General features: G+C 48.0%; 9 non-coding genes across 9 annotated transcripts; all 9 read left to right on the top strand.

Moving 5' to 3' along the window:
• Window positions 1-928: 928 nt before the first annotated feature.
• Window positions 929-1,119, top strand: LOC142692228 (U2 spliceosomal RNA). Its single transcript, XR_012860691.1, has one exon. It is a non-coding gene; the product is annotated as a U2 spliceosomal RNA (small nuclear RNA).
• Window positions 1,120-2,413: 1,294 nt separating this feature from the next.
• On the top strand, window positions 2,414-2,604 carry LOC142692227 (U2 spliceosomal RNA). The gene has a single exon (XR_012860690.1). It is a non-coding gene; the product is annotated as a U2 spliceosomal RNA (small nuclear RNA).
• Window positions 2,605-3,876: 1,272 nt separating this feature from the next.
• LOC142692226 (U2 spliceosomal RNA) lies at window positions 3,877-4,067 on the top strand. The gene has a single exon (XR_012860689.1). It is a non-coding gene; the product is annotated as a U2 spliceosomal RNA (small nuclear RNA).
• Window positions 4,068-5,343: 1,276 nt separating this feature from the next.
• LOC142692225 (U2 spliceosomal RNA) lies at window positions 5,344-5,534 on the top strand. The gene has a single exon (XR_012860688.1). It is a non-coding gene; the product is annotated as a U2 spliceosomal RNA (small nuclear RNA).
• A 1,272-nt stretch (window positions 5,535-6,806) lies between these two features.
• On the top strand, window positions 6,807-6,997 carry LOC142692222 (U2 spliceosomal RNA). The gene has a single exon (XR_012860687.1). It is a non-coding gene; the product is annotated as a U2 spliceosomal RNA (small nuclear RNA).
• A 1,263-nt stretch (window positions 6,998-8,260) lies between these two features.
• Window positions 8,261-8,451, top strand: LOC142692221 (U2 spliceosomal RNA). The gene has a single exon (XR_012860686.1). It is a non-coding gene; the product is annotated as a U2 spliceosomal RNA (small nuclear RNA).
• A 1,296-nt stretch (window positions 8,452-9,747) lies between these two features.
• On the top strand, window positions 9,748-9,938 carry LOC142692220 (U2 spliceosomal RNA). The gene has a single exon (XR_012860685.1). It is a non-coding gene; the product is annotated as a U2 spliceosomal RNA (small nuclear RNA).
• Window positions 9,939-11,234: 1,296 nt separating this feature from the next.
• Window positions 11,235-11,425, top strand: LOC142692219 (U2 spliceosomal RNA). Its single transcript, XR_012860684.1, has one exon. It is a non-coding gene; the product is annotated as a U2 spliceosomal RNA (small nuclear RNA).
• A 1,292-nt stretch (window positions 11,426-12,717) lies between these two features.
• Window positions 12,718-12,908, top strand: LOC142692218 (U2 spliceosomal RNA). Its single transcript, XR_012860683.1, has one exon. It is a non-coding gene; the product is annotated as a U2 spliceosomal RNA (small nuclear RNA).
• Window positions 12,909-13,019: the final 111 nt, after the last annotated feature.

Genomic DNA, 13,019 nt, shown 5'->3' with positions numbered 1-13,019 from the left:
AGTCAAATAGTGGAGTGGAGTAGGGGAACAGCAAACAGCCAATAAAGCAGCCCGCCCGCTCGCCTGCCCGCCACAATGGACCTACCTGTGTACACTAGATGGATGTGATGGAATGTACTGTCGTCCCTACATTTCAAGAAGAAGTAAGAATTGCAGTTGCAACAAAGCCTTGCTTGCCTACAAAGAGAGCAGCAATTTGGATTTGTTACTATGTTACCTAGAAGAATAACAAACTGTGCAAGGATGGAGGTTGTAGGAGCAAGGAGAAGTTGTCTGTAAAGTTGGTGGATGCCTATTTTCCATTTTGCAGTCCCTTGTCTCCCTCTTGTGGCCTCCTGGAGGCAACTAGCTGTGCAAAAAAAAGACAGCCTGGCGGCCGGCTGTTGCAGTGTTGCCCTCTCAGGCAACACTGAGTGACTGACTGAGCCTCACCGTCTTATATAAAGTTCAGACGGAACTTTGCACGTGTCATAGTGGAGCCCTCAGGATTCCAGAGCCAGCTTTCTGACATCATAATGGGGCCTCAGAGATAAAAGCCTGGGCCCAGGCAGTGTTGGTCAGTGCTGCTCAGCAGGCAGCACTGGACTGGACTGGATTACAGCTGATACAAGGTGTGAAGGAACAAGGGGTGGCTGTGGGCATGCACTTGCTGCCGCTGCCAGTGTTTATCTGCATGGCAGCAGGGCATTTGGGCGTTGCCAGGAAGGCGTTTTTATGTAGATTCCTCCTCTTTCAGCACTGCATTGTGGTGCAAGCAAAAGAAGCAAATCCTGTCTGGCTTCCTCTCCGGCCTTTATTCACCTCCCGTGTAGCTGTGAGTGTGTGAGCCTGCAGGGCCCCATGGAATTGCCTAGAAGTAGGCTGAATCGCTGCAAGGGCTGAACAGCAGTATCGGGCAGGCTCGGGCAACGCGCGGCCCGTTCGGGTTATCGCTTCTCGGCCTTTTGGCTAAGATCAAGTGTAGTATCTGTTCTTATCAGTTTAATATCTGATACGTCCCCTATCTGGGGACCATATATTAAATGGATTTTTAGAACAGGGAGATGGAAATAGAGCTTGCTCTGTCCACTCCACGCATTGACCTGGTATTGCAGTATTTCCAGGACCGGTGCACCCTTTCCTTATGTGTTGACTAAAAGCAGATTCCAAAAGTGTTTTTTGTCTTTGCTATTGTTTCTGTCTTTCTGAAGGGATCTCCCCTTTTAATCCCATTATTTCAACACCTGTTGGACAATGCATGAGTGATAATGAGCTCATTGATTAAATGCAATTAATGAATAGATTGCCACCTCTTGTTGTGTGTGTCGTCTGTGTTTCTGTGTTTCCGGCATTTCACATTGGAACACCTCATTCACCTTCCTTGTCTTCTCTCCGCCCTCCCTTTTAGGTAAGTTAAAGAGCTGCACCTGAGCCAGCCACTGATTGATTGATTGATTGATTGATTGATTGATTGATTGATTGATTGATTGATTGATGCAGCACAACAGTCAAATAGTGGAGTGGAGTAGGGGAACAGCAAACAGCCAATAAAGCAGCCCGCCCGCTCGCCTGCCCGCCACAATGGACCTACCTGTGTACACTAGATGGATGTGATGGAATGTACTGTCGTCCCTACATTTCAAGAAGAAGTAAGAATTGCAGTTGCAACAAAGCCTTGCTTGCCTACAAAGAGAGCAGCAATTTGGATTTGTTACTATGTTACCTAGAAGAATAACAAACTGTGCAAGGATGGAGGTTGTAGGAGCAAGGAGAAGTTGTCTGTAAAGTTGGTGGATGCCTATTTTCCATTTTGCAGTCCCTTGTCTCCCTCTTGTGGCCTCCTGGAGGCAACTAGCTGTGCAAAAAAAAGACAGCCTGGCGGCCGGCTGTTGCAGTGTTGCCCTCTCAGGCAACACTGAGTGACTGACTGAGCCTCACCGTCTTATATAAAGTTCAGACGGAACTTTGCACGTGTCATAGTGGAGCCCTCAGGATTCCAGAGCCAGCTTTCTGACATCATAATGGGGCCTCAGAGATAAAAGCCTAGGCCCAGGCAGTGTTGGTCAGTGCTGCTCAGCAGGCAGCACTGGACTGGACTGGATTACAGCTGATACAAGGTGTGAAGGAACAAGGGGTGGCTGTGGGCATGCACTTGCTGCCGCTGCCAGTGTTTATCTGCATGGCAGCAGGGCATTTGGGCGTTGCCAGGAAGGCGTTTTCATGTAGATTCCTCCTCTTTCAGCACTGCATTGTGGTGCAAGCAAAAGAAGCAAATCCTGTCTGGCTTCCTCTCCGGCCTTTATTCACCTCCCGTGTAGCTGTGAGTGTGTGAGCCTGCAGGGCCCCATGGAATTGCCTAGAAGTAGGCTGAATCGCTGCAAGGGCTGAACAGCAGTATCGGGCAGGCTCGGGCAACGCGCGGCCCGTTCGGGTTATCGCTTCTCGGCCTTTTGGCTAAGATCAAGTGTAGTATCTGTTCTTATCAGTTTAATATCTGATACGTCCCCTATCTGGGGACCATATATTAAATGGATTTTTAGAACAGGGAGATGGAAATAGAGCTTGCTCTGTCCACTCCACGCATTGACCTGGTATTGCAGTATTTCCAGGACCGGTGCACCCTTTCCTTATGTGTTGACTAAAAGCAGATTCCAAAAGTGTTTTTTGTCTTTGCTATTGTTTCTGTCTTTCTGAAGGGATCTCCCCTTTTAATCCCATTATTTCAACACCTGTTGGACAATGCATGAGTGATAATGAGCTCATTGATTAAATGCAATTAATGAATAGATTGCCACCTCTTGTTGTGTGTCGTCTGTGTTTCTGTGTTTCCGGCATTTCACATTGGAACACCTCATTCACCTTCCTTGTCTTCTCTCCGCCCTCCCTTTTAGGTAAGTTAAAGAGCTGCACCTGAGCCAGCCACTGATTGATTGATTGATTGATTGATTGATTGATTGATGCAGCACAACAGTCAAATAGTGGAGTGGAGTAGGGGAACAGCAAACAGCCAATAAAGCAGCCCGCCCGCTCGCCTGCCCGCCACAATGGACCTACCTGTGTACACTAGATGGATGTGATGGAATGTACTGTCGTCCCTACATTTCAAGAAGAAGTAAGAATTGCAGTTGCAACAAAGCCTTGCTTGCCTACAAAGAGAGCAGCAATTTGGATTTGTTACTATGTTACCTAGAAGAATAACAAACTGTGCAAGGATGGAGGTTGTAGGAGCAAGGAGAAGTTGTCTGTAAAGTTGGTGGATGCCTATTTTCCATTTTGCAGTCCCTTGTCTCCCTCTTGTGGCCTCCTGGAGGCAACTAGCTGTGCAAAAAAAAGACAGCCTGGCGGCCGGCTGTTGCAGTGTTGCCCTCTCAGGCAACACTGAGTGACTGACTGAGCCTCACCGTCTTATATAAAGTTCAGACGGAACTTTGCACGTGTCATAGTGGAGCCCTCAGGATTCCAGAGCCAGCTTTCTGACATCATAATGGGGCCTCAGAGATAAAAGCCTGGGCCCAGGCAGTGTTGGTCAGTGCTGCTCAGCAGGCAGCACTGGACTGGACTGGATTACAGCTGATACAAGGTGTGAAGGAACAAGGGGTGGCTGTGGGCATGCACTTGCTGCCGCTGCCAGTGTTTATCTGCATGGCAGCAGGGCATTTGGGCGTTGCCAGGAAGGCGTTTTCATGTAGATTCCTCCTCTTTCAGCACTGCATTGTGGTGCAAGCAAAAGAAGCAAATCCTGTCTGGCTTCCTCTCCGGCCTTTATTCACCTCCCGTGTAGCTGTGAGTGTGTGAGCCTGCAGGGCCCCATGGAATTGCCTAGAAGTAGGCTGAATCGCTGCAAGGGCTGAACAGCAGTATCGGGCAGGCTCGGGCAACGCGCGGCCCGTTCGGGTTATCGCTTCTCGGCCTTTTGGCTAAGATCAAGTGTAGTATCTGTTCTTATCAGTTTAATATCTGATACGTCCCCTATCTGGGGACCATATATTAAATGGATTTTTAGAACAGGGAGATGGAAATAGAGCTTGCTCTGTCCACTCCACGCATTGACCTGGTATTGCAGTATTTCCAGGACCGGTGCACCCTTTCCTTATGTGTTGACTAAAAGCAGATTCCAAAAGTGTTTTTTGTCTTTGCTATTGTTTCTGTCTTTCTGAAGGGATCTCCCCTTTTAATCCCATTATTTCAACACCTGTTGGACAATGCATGAGTGATAATGAGCTCATTGATTAAATGCAATTAATGAATAGATTGCCACCTCTTGTTGTGTGTCGTCTGTGTTTCTGTGTTTCCGGCATTTCACATTGGAACACCTCATTCACCTTCCTTGTCTTCTCTCCGCCCTCCCTTTTAGGTAAGTTAAAGAGCTGCACCTGAGCCAGCCACTGATTGATTGATTGATTGATTGATTGATTGATTGATTGATGCAGCACAACAGTCAAATAGTGGAGTGGAGTAGGGGAACAGCAAACAGCCAATAAAGCAGCCCGCCCGCTCGCCTGCCCGCCACAATGGACCTACCTGTGTACACTAGATGGATGTGATGGAATGTACTGTCGTCCCTACATTTCAAGAAGAAGTAAGAATTGCAGTTGCAACAAAGCCTTGCTTGCCTACAAAGAGAGCAGCAATTTGGATTTGTTACTATGTTACCTAGAAGAATAACAAACTGTGCAAGGATGGAGGTTGTAGGAGCAAGGAGAAGTTGTCTGTAAAGTTGGTGGATGCCTATTTTCCATTTTGCAGTCCCTTGTCTCCCTCTTGTGGCCTCCTGGAGGCAACTAGCTGTGCAAAAAAAAGACAGCCTGGCGGCCGGCTGTTGCAGTGTTGCCCTCTCAGGCAACACTGAGTGACTGACTGAGCCTCACCGTCTTATATAAAGTTCAGACGGAACTTTGCACGTGTCATAGTGGAGCCCTCAGGATTCCAGAGCCAGCTTTCTGACATCATAATGGGGCCTCAGAGATAAAAGCCTGGGCCCAGGCAGTGTTGGTCAGTGCTGCTCAGCAGGCAGCACTGGACTGGACTGGATTACAGCTGATACAAGGTGTGAAGGAACAAGGGGTGGCTGTGGGCATGCACTTGCTGCCGCTGCCAGTGTTTATCTGCATGGCAGCAGGGCATTTGGGCGTTGCCAGGAAGGCGTTTTTATGTAGATTCCTCCTCTTTCAGCACTGCATTGTGGTGCAAGCAAAAGAAGCAAATCCTGTCTGGCTTCCTCTCCGGCCTTTATTCACCTCCCGTGTAGCTGTGAGTGTGTGAGCCTGCAGGGCCCCATGGAATTGCCTAGAAGTAGGCTGAATCGCTGCAAGGGCTGAACAGCAGTATCGGGCAGGCTCGGGCAACGCGCGGCCCGTTCGGGTTATCGCTTCTCGGCCTTTTGGCTAAGATCAAGTGTAGTATCTGTTCTTATCAGTTTAATATCTGATACGTCCCCTATCTGGGGACCATATATTAAATGGATTTTTAGAACAGGGAGATGGAAATAGAGCTTGCTCTGTCCACTCCACGCATTGACCTGGTATTGCAGTATTTCCAGGACCGGTGCACCCTTTCCTTATGTGTTGACTAAAAGCAGATTCCAAAAGTGTTTTTTGTCTTTGCTATTGTTTCTGTCTTTCTGAAGGGATCTCCCCTTTTTATCCCATTATTTCAACACCTGTTGGACAATGCATGAGTGATAATGAGCTCATTGATTAAATGCAATTAATGAATAGATTGCCACCTCTTGTTGTGTGTCGTCTGTGTTTCTGTGTTTCCGGCATTTCACATTGGAACACCTCATTCACCTTCCTTGTCTTCTCTCCGCCCTCCCTTTTAGGTAAGTTAAAGAGCTGCACCTGAGCCAGCCACTGATTGATTGATTGATTGATTGATTGATTGATTGATGCAGCACAACAGTCAAATAGTGGAGTGGAGTAGGGGAACAGCAAACAGCCAATAAAGCAGCCCGCCCGCTCGCCTGCCCGCCACAATGGACCTACCTGTGTACACTAGATGGATGTGATGGAATGTACTGTCGTCCCTACATTTCAAGAAGAAGTAAGAATTGCAGTTGCAACAAAGCCTTGCTTGCCTACAAAGAGAGCAGCAATTTGGATTTGTTACTATGTTACCTAGAAGAATAACAAACTGTGCAAGGATGGAGGTTGTAGGAGCAAGGAGAAGTTGTCTGTAAAGTTGGTGGATGCCTATTTTCCATTTTGCAGTCCCTTGTCTCCCTCTTGTGGCCTCCTGGAGGCAACTAGCTGTGCAAAAAAAAGACAGCCTGGCGGCCGGCTGTTGCAGTGTTGCCCTCTCAGGCAACACTGAGTGACTGACTGAGCCTCACCGTCTTATATAAAGTTCAGACGGAACTTTGCACGTGTCATAGTGGAGCCCTCAGGATTCCAGAGCCAGCTTTCTGACATCATAATGGGGCCTCAGAGATAAAAGCCTGGGCCCAGGCAGTGTTGGTCAGTGCTGCTCAGCAGGCAGCACTGGACTGGACTGGATTACAGCTGATACAAGGTGTGAAGGAACAAGGGGTGGCTGTGGGCATGCACTTGCTGCCGCTGCCAGTGTTTATCTGCATGGCAGCAGGGCATTTGGGCGTTGCCAGGAAGGCGTTTTTATGTAGATTCCTCCTCTTTCAGCACTGCATTGTGGTGCAAGCAAAAGAAGCAAATCCTGTCTGGCTTCCTCTCCGGCCTTTATTCACCTCCCGTGTAGCTGTGAGTGTGTGAGCCTGCAGGGCCCCATGGAATTGCCTAGAAGTAGGCTGAATCGCTGCAAGGGCTGAACAGCAGTATCGGGCAGGCTCGGGCAACGCGCGGCCCGTTCGGGTTATCGCTTCTCGGCCTTTTGGCTAAGATCAAGTGTAGTATCTGTTCTTATCAGTTTAATATCTGATACGTCCCCTATCTGGGGACCATATATTAAATGGATTTTTAGAACAGGGAGATGGAAATAGAGCTTGCTCTGTCCACTCCACGCATTGACCTGGTATTGCAGTATTTCCAGGACCGGTGCACCCTTTCCTTATGTGTTGACTAAAAGCAGATTCCAAAAGTGTTTTTTGTCTTTGCTATTGTTTCTGTCTTTCTGAAGGGATCTCCCCTTTTTATCCCATTATTTCAACACCTGTTGGACAATGCATGAGTGATAATGAGCTCATTGATTAAATGCAATTAATGAATAGATTGCCACCTCTTGTTGTGTGTCGTCTGTGTTTCTGTGTTTCCGGCATTTCTCATTGGAACACCTCATTCACCTTCCTTGTCTTCTCTCCGCCCTCCCTTTTAGGTAAGTTAAAGAGCTGCACCTGAGCCAGCCACTGATTGATTGATTGATTGATTGATTGATTGATGCAGCACAACAGTCAAATAGTGGAGTGGAGTAGGGGAACAGCAAACAGCCAATAAAGCAGCCCGCCCGCTCGCCTGCACGCCACAATGGACCTACCTGTGTACACTAGATGGATGTGATGGAATGTACTGTCGTCCCTACATTTCAAGAAGAAGTAAGAATTGCAGTTGCAACAAAGCCTTGCTTGCCTACAAAGAGAGCAGCAATTTGGATTTGTTACTATGTTACCTAGAAGAATAACAAACTGTGCAAGGATGGAGGTTGTAGGAGCAAGGAGAAGTTGTCTGTAAAGTTGGTGGATGCCTATTTTCCATTTTGCAGTCCCTTGTCTCCCTCTTGTGGCCTCCTGGAGGCAACTAGCTGTGCAAAAAAAAGACAGCCTGGCGGCCGGCTGTTGCAGTGTTGCCCTCTCAGGCAACACTGAGTGACTGACTGAGCCTCACCGTCTTATATAAAGTTCAGACGGAACTTTGCACGTGTCATAGTGGAGCCCTCAGGATTCCAGAGCCAGCTTTCTGACATCATAATGGGGCCTCAGAGATAAAAGCCTGGGCCCAGGCAGTGTTGGTCAGTGCTGCTCAGCAGGCAGCACTGGACTGGACTGGATTACAGCTGATACAAGGTGTGAAGGAACAAGGGGTGGCTGTGGGCATGCACTTGCTGCCGCTGCCAGTGTTTATCTGCATGGCAGCAGGGCATTTGGGCGTTGCCAGGAAGGCGTTTTTATGTCCTCCTCTTTCAGCACTGCATTGTGGTGCAAGCAAAAGAAGCAAATCCTGTCTGGCTTCCTCTCCGGCCTTTATTCACCTCCCGTGTAGCTGTGAGTGTGTGAGCCTGCAGGGCCCCATGGAATTGCCTAGAAGTAGGCTGAATCGCTGCAAGGGCTGAACAGCAGTATCGGGCAGGCTCGGGCAACGCGCGGCCCGTTCGGGTTATCGCTTCTCGGCCTTTTGGCTAAGATCAAGTGTAGTATCTGTTCTTATCAGTTTAATATCTGATACGTCCCCTATCTGGGGACCATATATTAAATGGATTTTTAGAACAGGGAGATGGAAATAGAGCTTGCTCTGTCCACTCCACGCATTGACCTGGTATTGCAGTATTTCCAGGACCGGTGCACCCTTTCCTTATGTGTTGACTAAAAGCAGATTCCAAAAGTGTTTTTTGTCTTTGCTATTGTTTCTGTCTTTCTGAAGGGATCTCCCCTTTTAATCCCATTATTTCAACACCTGTTGGACAATGCATGAGTGATAATGAGCTCATTGATTAAATGCAATTAATGAATAGATTGCCACCTCTTGTTGTGTGTCGTCTGTGTTTCTGTGTTTCCGGCATTTCACATTGGAACACCTCATTCACCTTCCTTGTCTTCTCTCCGCCCTCCCTTTTAGGTAAGTTAAAGAGCTGCACCTGAGCCAGCCACTGATTGATTGATTGATTGATTGATTGATTGATTGATTGATTGATTGATTGATTGATTGATGCAGCACAACAGTCAAATAGTGGAGTGGAGTAGGGGAACAGCAAACAGCCAATAAAGCAGCCCGCCCGCTCGCCTGCCCGCCACAATGGACCTACCTGTGTACACTAGATGGATGTGATGGAATGTACTGTCGTCCCTACATTTCAAGAAGAAGTAAGAATTGCAGTTGCAACAAAGCCTTGCTTGCCTACAAAGAGAGCAGCAATTTGGATTTGTTACTATGTTACCTAGAAGAATAACAAACTGTGCAAGGATGGAGGTTGTAGGAGCAAGGAGAAGTTGTCTGTAAAGTTGGTGGATGCCTATTTTCCATTTTGCAGTCCCTTGTCTCCCTCTTGTGGCCTCCTGGAGGCAACTAGCTGTGCAAAAAAAAGACAGCCTGGCGGCCGGCTGTTGCAGTGTTGCCCTCTCAGGCAACACTGAGTGACTGACTGAGCCTCACCGTCTTATATAAAGTTCAGACGGAACTTTGCACGTGTCATAGTGGAGCCCTCAGGATTCCAGAGCCAGCTTTCTGACATCATAATGGGGCCTCAGAGATAAAAGCCTGGGCCCAGGCAGTGTTGGTCAGTGCTGCTCAGCAGGCAGCACTGGACTGGACTGGATTACAGCTGATACAAGGTGTGAAGGAACAAGGGGTGGCTGTGGGCATGCACTTGCTGCCGCTGCCAGTGTTTATCTGCATGGCAGCAGGGCATTTGGGCGTTGCCAGGAAGGCGTTTTTATGTAGATTCCTCCTCTTTCAGCACTGCATTGTGGTGCAAGCAAAAGAAGCAAATCCTGTCTGGCTTCCTCTCCGGCCTTTATTCACCTCCCGTGTAGCTGTGAGTGTGTGAGCCTGCAGGGCCCCATGGAATTGCCTAGAAGTAGGCTGAATCGCTGCAAGGGCTGAACAGCAGTATCGGGCAGGCTCGGGCAACGCGCGGCCCGTTCGGGTTATCGCTTCTCGGCCTTTTGGCTAAGATCAAGTGTAGTATCTGTTCTTATCAGTTTAATATCTGATACGTCCCCTATCTGGGGACCATATATTAAATGGATTTTTAGAACAGGGAGATGGAAATAGAGCTTGCTCTGTCCACTCCACGCATTGACCTGGTATTGCAGTATTTCCAGGACCGGTGCACCCTTTCCTTATGTGTTGACTAAAAGCAGATTCCAAAAGTGTTTTTTGTCTTTGCTATTGTTTCTGTCTTTCTGAAGGGATCTCCCCTTTTAATCCCATTATTTCAACACCTGTTGGACAATGCATGAGTGATAATGAGCTCATTGATTAAATGCAATTAATGAATAGATTGCCACCTCTTGTTGTGTGTCGTCTGTGTTTCTGTGTTTCCGGCATTTCACATTGGAACACCTCATTCACCTTCCTTGTCTTCTCTCCGCCCTCCCTTTTAGGTAAGTTAAAGAGCTGCACCTGAGCCAGCCACTGATTGATTGATTGATTGATTGATTGATTGATTGATTGATTGATTGATTGATTGATTGATGCAGCACAACAGTCAAATAGTGGAGTGGAGTAGGGGAACAGCAAACAGCCAATAAAGCAGCCCGCCCGCTCGCCTGCCCGCCACAATGGACCTACCTGTGTACACTAGATGGATGTGATGGAATGTACTGTCGTCCCTACATTTCAAGAAGAAGTAAGAATTGCAGTTGCAACAAAGCCTTGCTTGCCTACAAAGAGAGCAGCAATTTGGATTTGTTACTATGTTACCTAGAAGAATAACAAACTGTGCAAGGATGGAGGTTGTAGGAGCAAGGAGAAGTTGTCTGTAAAGTTGGTGGATGCCTATTTTCCATTTTGCAGTCCCTTGTCTCCCTCTTGTGGCCTCCTGGAGGCAACTAGCTGTGCAAAAAAAAGACAGCCTGGCGGCCGGCTGTTGCAGTGTTGCCCTCTCAGGCAACACTGAGTGACTGACTGAGCCTCACCGTCTTATATAAAGTTCAGACGGAACTTTGCACGTGTCATAGTGGAGCCCTCAGGATTCCAGAGCCAGCTTTCTGACATCATAATGGGGCCTCAGAGATAAAAGCCTGGGCCCAGGCAGTGTTGGTCAGTGCTGCTCAGCAGGCAGCACTGGACTGGACTGGATTACAGCTGATACAAGGTGTGAAGGAACAAGGGGTGGCTGTGGGCATGCACTTGCTGCCGCTGCCAGTGTTTATCTGCATGGCAGCAGGGCATTTGGGCGTTGCCAGGAAGGCGTTTTTATGTAGATTCCTCCTCTTTCAGCACTGCATTGTGGTGCAAGCAAAAGAAGCAAATCCTGTCTGGCTTCCTCTCCGGCCTTTATTCACCTCCCGTGTAGCTGTGAGTGTGTGAGCCTGCAGGGCCCCATGGAATTGCCTAGAAGTAGGCTGAATCGCTGCAAGGGCTGAACAGCAGTATCGGGCAGGCTCGGGCAACGCGCGGCCCGTTCGGGTTATCGCTTCTCGGCCTTTTGGCTAAGATCAAGTGTAGTATCTGTTCTTATCAGTTTAATATCTGATACGTCCCCTATCTGGGGACCATATATTAAATGGATTTTTAGAACAGGGAGATGGAAATAGAGCTTGCTCTGTCCACTCCACGCATTGACCTGGTATTGCAGTATTTCCAGGACCGGTGCACCCTTTCCTTATGTGTTGACTAAAAGCAGATTCCAAAAGTGTTTTTTGTCTTTGCTATTGTTTCTGTCTTTCTGAAGGGATCTCCCCTTTTAATCCCATTATTTCAACACCTGTTGGACAATGCATGAGTGATAATGAGCTCATTGATTAAATGCAATTAATGAATAGATTGCCACCTCTTGTTGTGTGTCGTCTGTGTTTCTGTGTTTCCGGCATTTCACATTGGAACACCTCATTCACCTTCCTTGTCTTCTCTCCGCCCTCCCTTTTAGGTAAGTTAAAGAGCTGCACCTGAGCCAGCCACTGATTGATTGATTGATTGATTGATTGATTGATTGATTGATTGATTGATTGATTGATGCAGCACAACAGTCAAATAGTGGAGTGGAGTAGGGGAACAGCAAACAGCCAATAAAGCAGCCCGCCCGCTCGCCTGCCCGCCACAATGGACCTACCTGTGTACACTAGATGGATGTGATGGAATGTACTGTCGTCCCTACATTTCAAGAAGAAGTAAGAATTGCAGTTGCAACAAAGCCTTGCTTGCCTACAAAGAGAGCAGCAATTTGGATTTGTTACTATGTTACCTAGAAGAATAACAAACTGTGCAAGGATGGAGGTTGTAGGAGCAAGGAGAAGTTGTCTGTAAAGTTGGTGGATGCCTATTTTCCATTTTGCAGTCCCTTGTCTCCCTCTTGTGGCCTCCTGGAGGCAACTAGCTGTGCAAAAAAAAGACAGCCTGGCGGCCGGCTGTTGCAGTGTTGCCCTCTCAGGCAACACTGAGTGACTGACTGAGCCTCACCGTCTTATATAAAGTTCAGACGGAACTTTGCACGTGTCATAGTGGAGCCCTCAGGATTCCAGAGCCAGCTTTCTGACATCATAATGGGGCCTCAGAGATAAAAGCCTGGGCCCAGGCAGTGTTGGTCAGTGCTGCTCAGCAGGCAGCACTGGACTGGACTGGATTACAGCTGATACAAGGTGTGAAGGAACAAGGGGTGGCTGTGGGCATGCACTTGCTGCCGCTGCCAGTGTTTATCTGCATGGCAGCAGGGCATTTGGGCGTTGCCAGGAAGGCGTTTTTATGTAGATTCCTCCTCTTTCAGCACTGCATTGTGGTGCAAGCAAAAGAAGCAAATCCTGTCTGGCTTCCTCTCCGGCCTTTATTCACCTCCCGTGTAGCTGTGAGTGTGTGAGCCTGCAGGGCCCCATGGAATTGCCTAGAAGTAGGCTGAATCGCTGCAAGGGCTGAACAGCAGTATCGGGCAGGCTCGGGCAACGCGCGGCCCGTTCGGGTTATCGCTTCTCGGCCTTTTGGCTAAGATCAAGTGTAGTATCTGTTCTTATCAGTTTAATATCTGATACGTCCCCTATCTGGGGACCATATATTAAATGGATTTTTAGAACAGGGAGATGGAAATAGAGCTTGCTCTGTCCACTCCACGCATTGACCTGGTATTGCAGTATTTCCAGGACCGGTGCACCCTTTCCTTATGTGTTGACTAAAAGCAGATTCCAAAAGTGTTTTTTGTCTTTGCTATTGTTTCTGTCTTTCTGAAGGGATCTCCCCTTTTAATCCCATTATTTCAACACCTGTTGG

This window comes from Rhinoderma darwinii, assembly GCF_050947455.1.
Source record: "Rhinoderma darwinii isolate aRhiDar2 chromosome 5 unlocalized genomic scaffold, aRhiDar2.hap1 SUPER_5_unloc_39, whole genome shotgun sequence".
Taxonomy (NCBI): domain Eukaryota; kingdom Metazoa; phylum Chordata; class Amphibia; order Anura; family Rhinodermatidae; genus Rhinoderma; species Rhinoderma darwinii.
The sequence above is the reverse complement of the archived record's forward strand: the minus strand, read 5'-3'. Positions and strand labels throughout refer to the sequence as shown.